Source organism: Cynocephalus volans, chromosome 10 (genome assembly GCF_027409185.1).
Source record: "Cynocephalus volans isolate mCynVol1 chromosome 10, mCynVol1.pri, whole genome shotgun sequence".
In the NCBI taxonomy this organism is placed as follows: Eukaryota; Metazoa; Chordata; class Mammalia; order Dermoptera; family Cynocephalidae; genus Cynocephalus; species Cynocephalus volans.
In genome coordinates, this window is record NC_084469.1 from 50,813,186 (window position 1) to 50,819,613 (window position 6,428).

General features: G+C 57.3%; 1 protein-coding gene across 1 annotated transcript in view; it reads right to left on the bottom strand.

Moving 5' to 3' along the window:
• Window positions 1–5,206, bottom strand: part of BICRA (BRD4 interacting chromatin remodeling complex associated protein) — an 82,858-nt gene extending 77,652 nt beyond the window's left edge. Inside the window, exon 1 of the mRNA XM_063112319.1 lies at window positions 5,119–5,206. The gene's annotated coding sequence lies outside the window, so the exon portion shown is untranslated. The remainder of the gene's footprint in view (window positions 1–5,118) is intronic.
• Window positions 5,207–6,428: the final 1,222 nt, after the last annotated feature.

Consider the following 6,428-nt stretch of genomic DNA (forward strand, 5'->3'; position numbering starts at 1 on the left):
AACTTTCTTTGAGAGGCATCAAAGGTACCTCCTAAGAACTATCAAAAGACAAATCTCAGGCCCCTGTTCTGGCAATCCCCCTTCCAAGAGTCCATTCCCCAGGCATACCCATTTCCCAGGACATATGCCTTCCCACTCTGCACACAGAAACGTTTGGAAACAACTCCATGTCCATTATAGTAAATGAGGATTCGCCCACACAGCAGAGTACCACGTAGCCAAGAAAAAGATGGAGAAAGACCTACCTACATGTAGGGCTGCCCAGGGAGACACAGTAAAAAAAAGCAACACACAGAACAACAGGAAGAATGTACTGCCACCTGTGTAAAATAAAGACATACACATGTATATAAATGTGCATGCACACAACATCAGAATGGAGGAGCTCCCCTGGGAAAGACAGCTAGGTGGAGGGAGGGGTGACTTATTATCTTTGGTGTTTTGAATTTGTCCCATGTGCATGTATCACTTAGAAAAAAAAAAAAACAAGAGAAGCAAAGAGAGAGAGAAAGTTGTTCCCTCCTTGGAGCATTCTTAGACCACCCAGAAAGAATTAATCAAATCCCACAACAGCTAATCCAACACTTCTCTCTTCCTCTTCTTGGACTGGATCCCAATATCATAACTGATCCCCAGGGCCCTGGCACACAGTAGGCCCTAAGGAAGTTTAATTGGGAACAATAAAAGAAACAAAGGCACTCTCTGCTTCCCCTGCCAACAGCCACCCCCTCCATGAATACATACACTCATACACAAAACTAATTGTCACCAAACTAGAACTGCCTGAGAAAACCCTCCCTCTCCATCAGGGGAACTTGCATGTCACTGAGACACAAAGGCTTCAGTCAACTGGGAAAAAACTCTAATGGTGGTACTCCAGGCAGGAGAGAATGCTAGGGAAGGAACCAGGAGGGAATCCCTGGGGACCATTCAACCAATTCCCATGAGTCTCTGGTGAGGCATAAAGAGTACCCCACCAGGGAGCTAACTCAGGCAAAAGATGGCACCAAAAAAGAGAGGGATGTGAAGGGGTGAATAAGGGGGGTGGAGAGGGAAACAATTCATTCTGCTCGGGTGACTGTTGCTGTTCTCATTTAGAGTAAGGGTGCCTGGCAGGGGGAGAAGATCCAAAAAGAGCAGGACAAGATAACCATGTCCCCCACTCCTCTCCCCGGGAGGGCAGGAGAGAAGAAACTGCAGCCCCTGCAGCCCCTCACTGCTTTCCAAGCCCAGGCCGGCTAGAAAGGAATGCCATGTTTTCCTGTTTCCAATTAACTTCCCCCCACCAGTAGCCCTCTGCATTCTTGAGACCAGTCAAGGCAGCCGGGGGTGAGGGGGTGGCGGGCGGCGCTGGGAAGGCTGGTGGGGGAACTGGGCTGATGGCTGGACCTAGAGCTAAAAGGTGGCCCCCAGGAACCTGCGTAACCCCCCCCCACACACACACACACACACACATACACTCCAGGACCTCCTCTCTCCCCACCTGCCAATGGTCCCAGGACATGGCACTGACCCACTCGTACTTCCACAGCCTTTCTGCAGACCCTCCACATCCTGAGGGAAGGTTGGGGAAGGCCCCAGAGGCCACTGGGAAGGAAGTCAGCAGAGAGAGGGGCAAAGCACATAAGTGCCCCTCTGGGGCCTTACTCAGGCTTCTCCCACCTCCCTCACCAAAAGAACAATACCTATTTTCAGGAGACTCTCAATCTTGAGAGATGTGTATTTTCTACAGACCCTCTCCTCCTGCCGCCACTCCCAAGAATCATTATGACTTATGCCTGTCATCTCACCAAGGAAGATATTGCGTATCAAGGAGAGGATGGTGGCTAGGGGGAGCAGGGGCCCTCTCAAAGCCCCTGAGATCAGAGACCCTAGGAGGCACTGTCAACCTTGACAAACATAGAGCCTATTTCAGCCACAGAAGACATTTCCCCCCAGGGCTGGCCCGTGGCTCACTTGGGAGAGCGTGGTGCTGACAACACCAAGTCAAGGGTTAAAATCCCCTTACCAGTCATCTTTAAAAAAAAAAAATGTCACTTCCCCTGGCCTCAGTTTCCTCATCTGTAAAATGGCAAGATCACCTGTATAGTACCTTCTTTACTGGGGGAGCTGGGCTTTCTCCCTCAGCTCACAGCACTATGATGTTTATCCAGTACCAATAAGTGCTGAAGGAGTGGGGTCCCAGTCCCCAGAGCTCAAAGACGGAATGTCACTGAAGTGGAATTGTTTTTTTGTTGTTGTTGTTGTTTTTTTTTTTTTTTTTTTTTGTCGTTTTTTCGTGACCGGCACTCAGCCAGTGAGTGCACCAGTCATTCCTATATAGGATCCGAACCCGCGGCGGGAGCGTTGCCGCGCTACGCACTCTACCGAGTGCGCCACGGGCTCGGCCCTGAAGTGGAATTGTTTATTTACACTCTGCCTTCCCCCCACAGGGAATTTTTCTGGGGCAAAGCCTTTTGGTACTCACCCTTAAATGCCCAGCATTCTTTCCCCATGCCTACATGCACTCCATATCCTGTCTGCTGAATGATAAATGTAAATAACACCTTTGGATACTATTTTCACCATCTGGAGGTCAGTTAAAGGAACTAAAATTATCCCCATTTTCAGATGTGGAAACTGAGGACTAGTGAGTTCAATGACCTGCCTAAGGTTACAGAGCGGAACAGTAGGTCTGAGACCAAGGCCAAGGGAAGAATGGGCAGGGAAGTTCTCTGCCAGCTACATCAGAGTGCCACGGTGGGTCACAGGGCAGAGGAACAGGAACAACAATGACAACAACAGTCTCAAACACTTTAGCTTCTCCCCCATCGAAGCTAAACAGCAGCAAGGTGGGCGAAGTCCCTACTCAGGTGGAGAAAGGGGAGGATGACAGTGGGGCCAGCTCACAGCACCCCCCCACCCCATACCCCACCCCATACCCCACCCAGCCAGGCGGGGGTTCCTCCTCCCCTGATTCACACACTTCTAACCCTCAGCCAGCTTCCAGATCCTCCTTACCCCTTCCCAAAACCAGTTCTCAGAGAAAAAATCTGGCCGCTCCTTCCAGGTATTATCTATATTTGAGACCTAGACCAACTAAAGTCAACAAGACAAAGTACCAAAGAAAGGGACAAAAGAGCCTAATAGTTCTGAGATGAGCTGGAGAAACTCCAGGTGGTAACAAATTGGAGCTCTGTGTGGCCCTGGGCTGTGTGACCCTGGGCAAGCCACTTAACCTCTCTGAGCCTCCCTCCATTAAGCTGTCTAGAAAATGGGAATAACAACTGTCCCTACTTCCTCCTCAGCTTGTGGCCAGTGTGTAACGCACTTAGCAGCAGCCAATTCATAATGCTTCCAGGGTAGGGAGATATTATTATTTCCGGATTGGAGGGGGAAGGTATGGGGAAGGCAGGGGAGGTAAACGTGTCTTAAGTCCCACTGAAGTCCCACTGGTGCATGGGAGGCAGTGGTTCCTGAGCTGTCCATCTCCCTTGCTTTCCCATCACCCCAGAGGTTGAAAGCACAGAGAGCTTATCACAAATCTCAGGTTTTGGAGTCTTGGGTGTTTATTCAGTTTCCCTGACAAGTGCCTTCTGAAAGGAGGTGTAAGGAAAATGCACACACTCAATACATCCCCGGATTTTTATTATACCGGGGGGAGGGGCAGGGGGAGGGGCAGGGGGGCGGGGGGTGGCAAAAGGGGATGATGGACATGGGGCTGGGCACAGGCTGCAGCCCACAGGCTGGGGACACCAGAAGACTGGGACCTGTCACCCGGACCTCCCCGCCCCCCCCAACTCCGAGAGCTGACAGGGCGGCCTCTGACCCCACCTCCCGGGAAGTTCAGCTGCTCAGAACCACAAAGCAAAACAAAGGGGCGCGGAGAGGCGGAAGCCAAGGTGCCTTCAAATCACCGCTGGCGCCCGAGCCCTCCCGCGTCTCCTCGCCCGGTTCTCCACCCGGTTCTTCGGCTGGCGGCGGACCAAAGCCTGAGCAGCCCCTGGTCCCTTGTCCCCGCGGGCGCTCGTGACAGGAGTCGGAGAAGCAGCCGAGGGGCAGCCAGGGATGGGAAAACCAGATGGCTCTATCCCTCCTCCCTCCTCCACCATCCCTCCCTCCCGGTGCCCGCGGCCTGGCCGCCTTCAGCAGGGGCCCGGGGAGGCCGCGGGCCCAGCTAGTCCGAGCTCACCCCAGGGAAAGTGTTGCCTTTGTCTAAAGGTCACCACCCGAGCGCGGTGCCCGGGCTGGGCCTGGTGCCTCCCATTCCCAGACCGAGGGGGTGGAGATGGGGGGCCGCCCCAGATCTCGGGAGGTGACAGGAGTAAGGCTCACCTACGCCCTCGCCCTCCCCCCGCAACGGCCCCCTCCAGGACTAGCCAGCTGGGGTGCGGGGCCGGAGCAAGGGGTCAAGTCCTTTCACCGCTGGGGGTGGGGGCCAAGTCAGCTCCTTTCATTGTTTAGGGGCGGTGGCGAGGGGGAGACCTGGTAGTCTTCTTCCCCATCCATCCCTCCCCTGATTGCCTGAGACCTGGTTTCTCCCCGACACCCCAGAGAGGGATTTGGGGAGGGGGCGCAGGGGACGGGCGAGAGAGGGAGATGAAGACTCGCCGCCTCCGTCCGGGAAATCACCACCCGCCACACCACTGCCCTCGTCTTTCCCCGAAAGGCGGGGAGCAAGGCGAGGGGAGGGGGCCTCGAGGCCGGGGGGGAGGTCTCCTCGCCCCTCCCCCCGTGGAACGTTAGGTCTCGTTTTTCCGCCGCTCCATTGTATCCCCGGCAGCCGGCGGGAGGGCCGGGAAGGCACCGGGCACTGGGTTTGGGCAGGGAAACCGGAGGGGGGGATCCCCGCAGGATCGGGGCGGCGGTGATGGTGAGAGAGACGCGGGGTGGGGGGGGTGCCGGTGGTGGTGGGCGCCGAGCAAAAAAAAAAAGGGAGGCAGCGGGTGCTGCGCCCCGGCTGGGGGGCTGTGTGAGTGTCGGGGGGGTGGGTTCGGCCGCGGCTCCAGCTCCCCCCACACACACCCTCGCCGCCAACCCCCACTCCCCCCTCGCTTTTGCGCCCTGTCACAGCCCCGACTCGCAGGTAGAGAGAGTTAAGAGATTTAAAGAGAAATTGCTACATTGTGAGAAACTCACCCTGATGTTTGAGCAGCCGTCGGCGCGGGGTCTCCGAGACGGCCCCGCACGGGCTGCACAGGGAGGACCCAGAAGGGGCCGACCGGCCGGGCCGGTCAGCGCACTGCCTGATCGCATGGCGGCCGCTCGGCAGCCGCCGCCGGGCCCCTGCCGCCGCCCCGCGCCGTGGCCCGCGCGCCCCGGGCCCGCGCCCGCTCCGGGGAGCGCCCCTCGGGTGTGCAAAAAAAAAAAAATTTTTTTTTTTAATTAAATGCAAAAGAAAAAAAAAAATCTTGCAGGTTTTGTGTTCCGCCCCCCCTCCTCTTCCTCCTCCTCCTCGTCCCTCCGCCCTCGCCGAGGGATGGGCTTGGGGAGGCCCCGCCCAGCACCTCGGCGAACCAGCCCTGGCCGGGCCGGGCCGAGCGGCGGGCCCGGGAGCGAATCGGAGGCTGCTGACGCCCGGGGAGGATGCCCTCCGCACCAGCGCCGCCCCCTCCCCCAGTCCCAGTCCGGGGGTTTGGGGGCGCGCTTGCCGAGGCTCCAGCGCAGTCTGTCGACTACCTCGAGCTGTACTCCGAGTGGGGTAGGGGTGAAGCTAAAAGGGTTCGCCCCCCTAGACCCCCAGCACCCCGCCCCACTGGGGAGGGGTCGCCGTGCGCCCCGGGCGAGCCTCCGAGGTGGGGGACAGTCGCCCGGCGGGTGGACGCGCTCATGGGGAGCGGCCAAGGTTCGAAAAGATAGCGGTAGTCGAGGATGGAAGGAGAGCAGTCCCCCGGAGGTGGCACTGCGCAGGAAGCCGGAGTCGGAGCCGAAAGGGTGAAAGGCAGCAGGCACTTCGGGGCGACAGGCCGAGACCCCGGGCGTGGCTGAATCACTCACCCCAGCCTGTCTTTGCTGAGCCGCGGCGGCGCCGGGGACGCCGGTAGATCCTACCTCAGGGCCTCCTCCGGGCCTCTCGGACTGCGCTGATGGGATTCCCAGAAGCCCCAGGACTCCTCGGTGGTGTCGGGTCCGTTTCCGGCCCATCAAGCCTTGAACGCTTTGCCGGCGGGACACTTAGGTTCATACGTTCACTCAGAGAATGCTTGGTGAGCGCCCACTGTGTGCCCTGCGTCGTGCTAGGGGTTCCTGGGGGGACCCAGACTGCCCGGGCCTGCCCTCCCGGGGCACACAGGCCAGGGGGACTTATATTCTGGTCTCTTATTCTCCTGTCTTCCCAGTACCCTAGAAAAACTCGTGCACACAGTAGGTGTCCAATAAGTGTGTGTTGAATAAATGAGTGATTGAAACATGCTCGTATCTGTGTTCTTTAATCATTAGCATTTATGCTA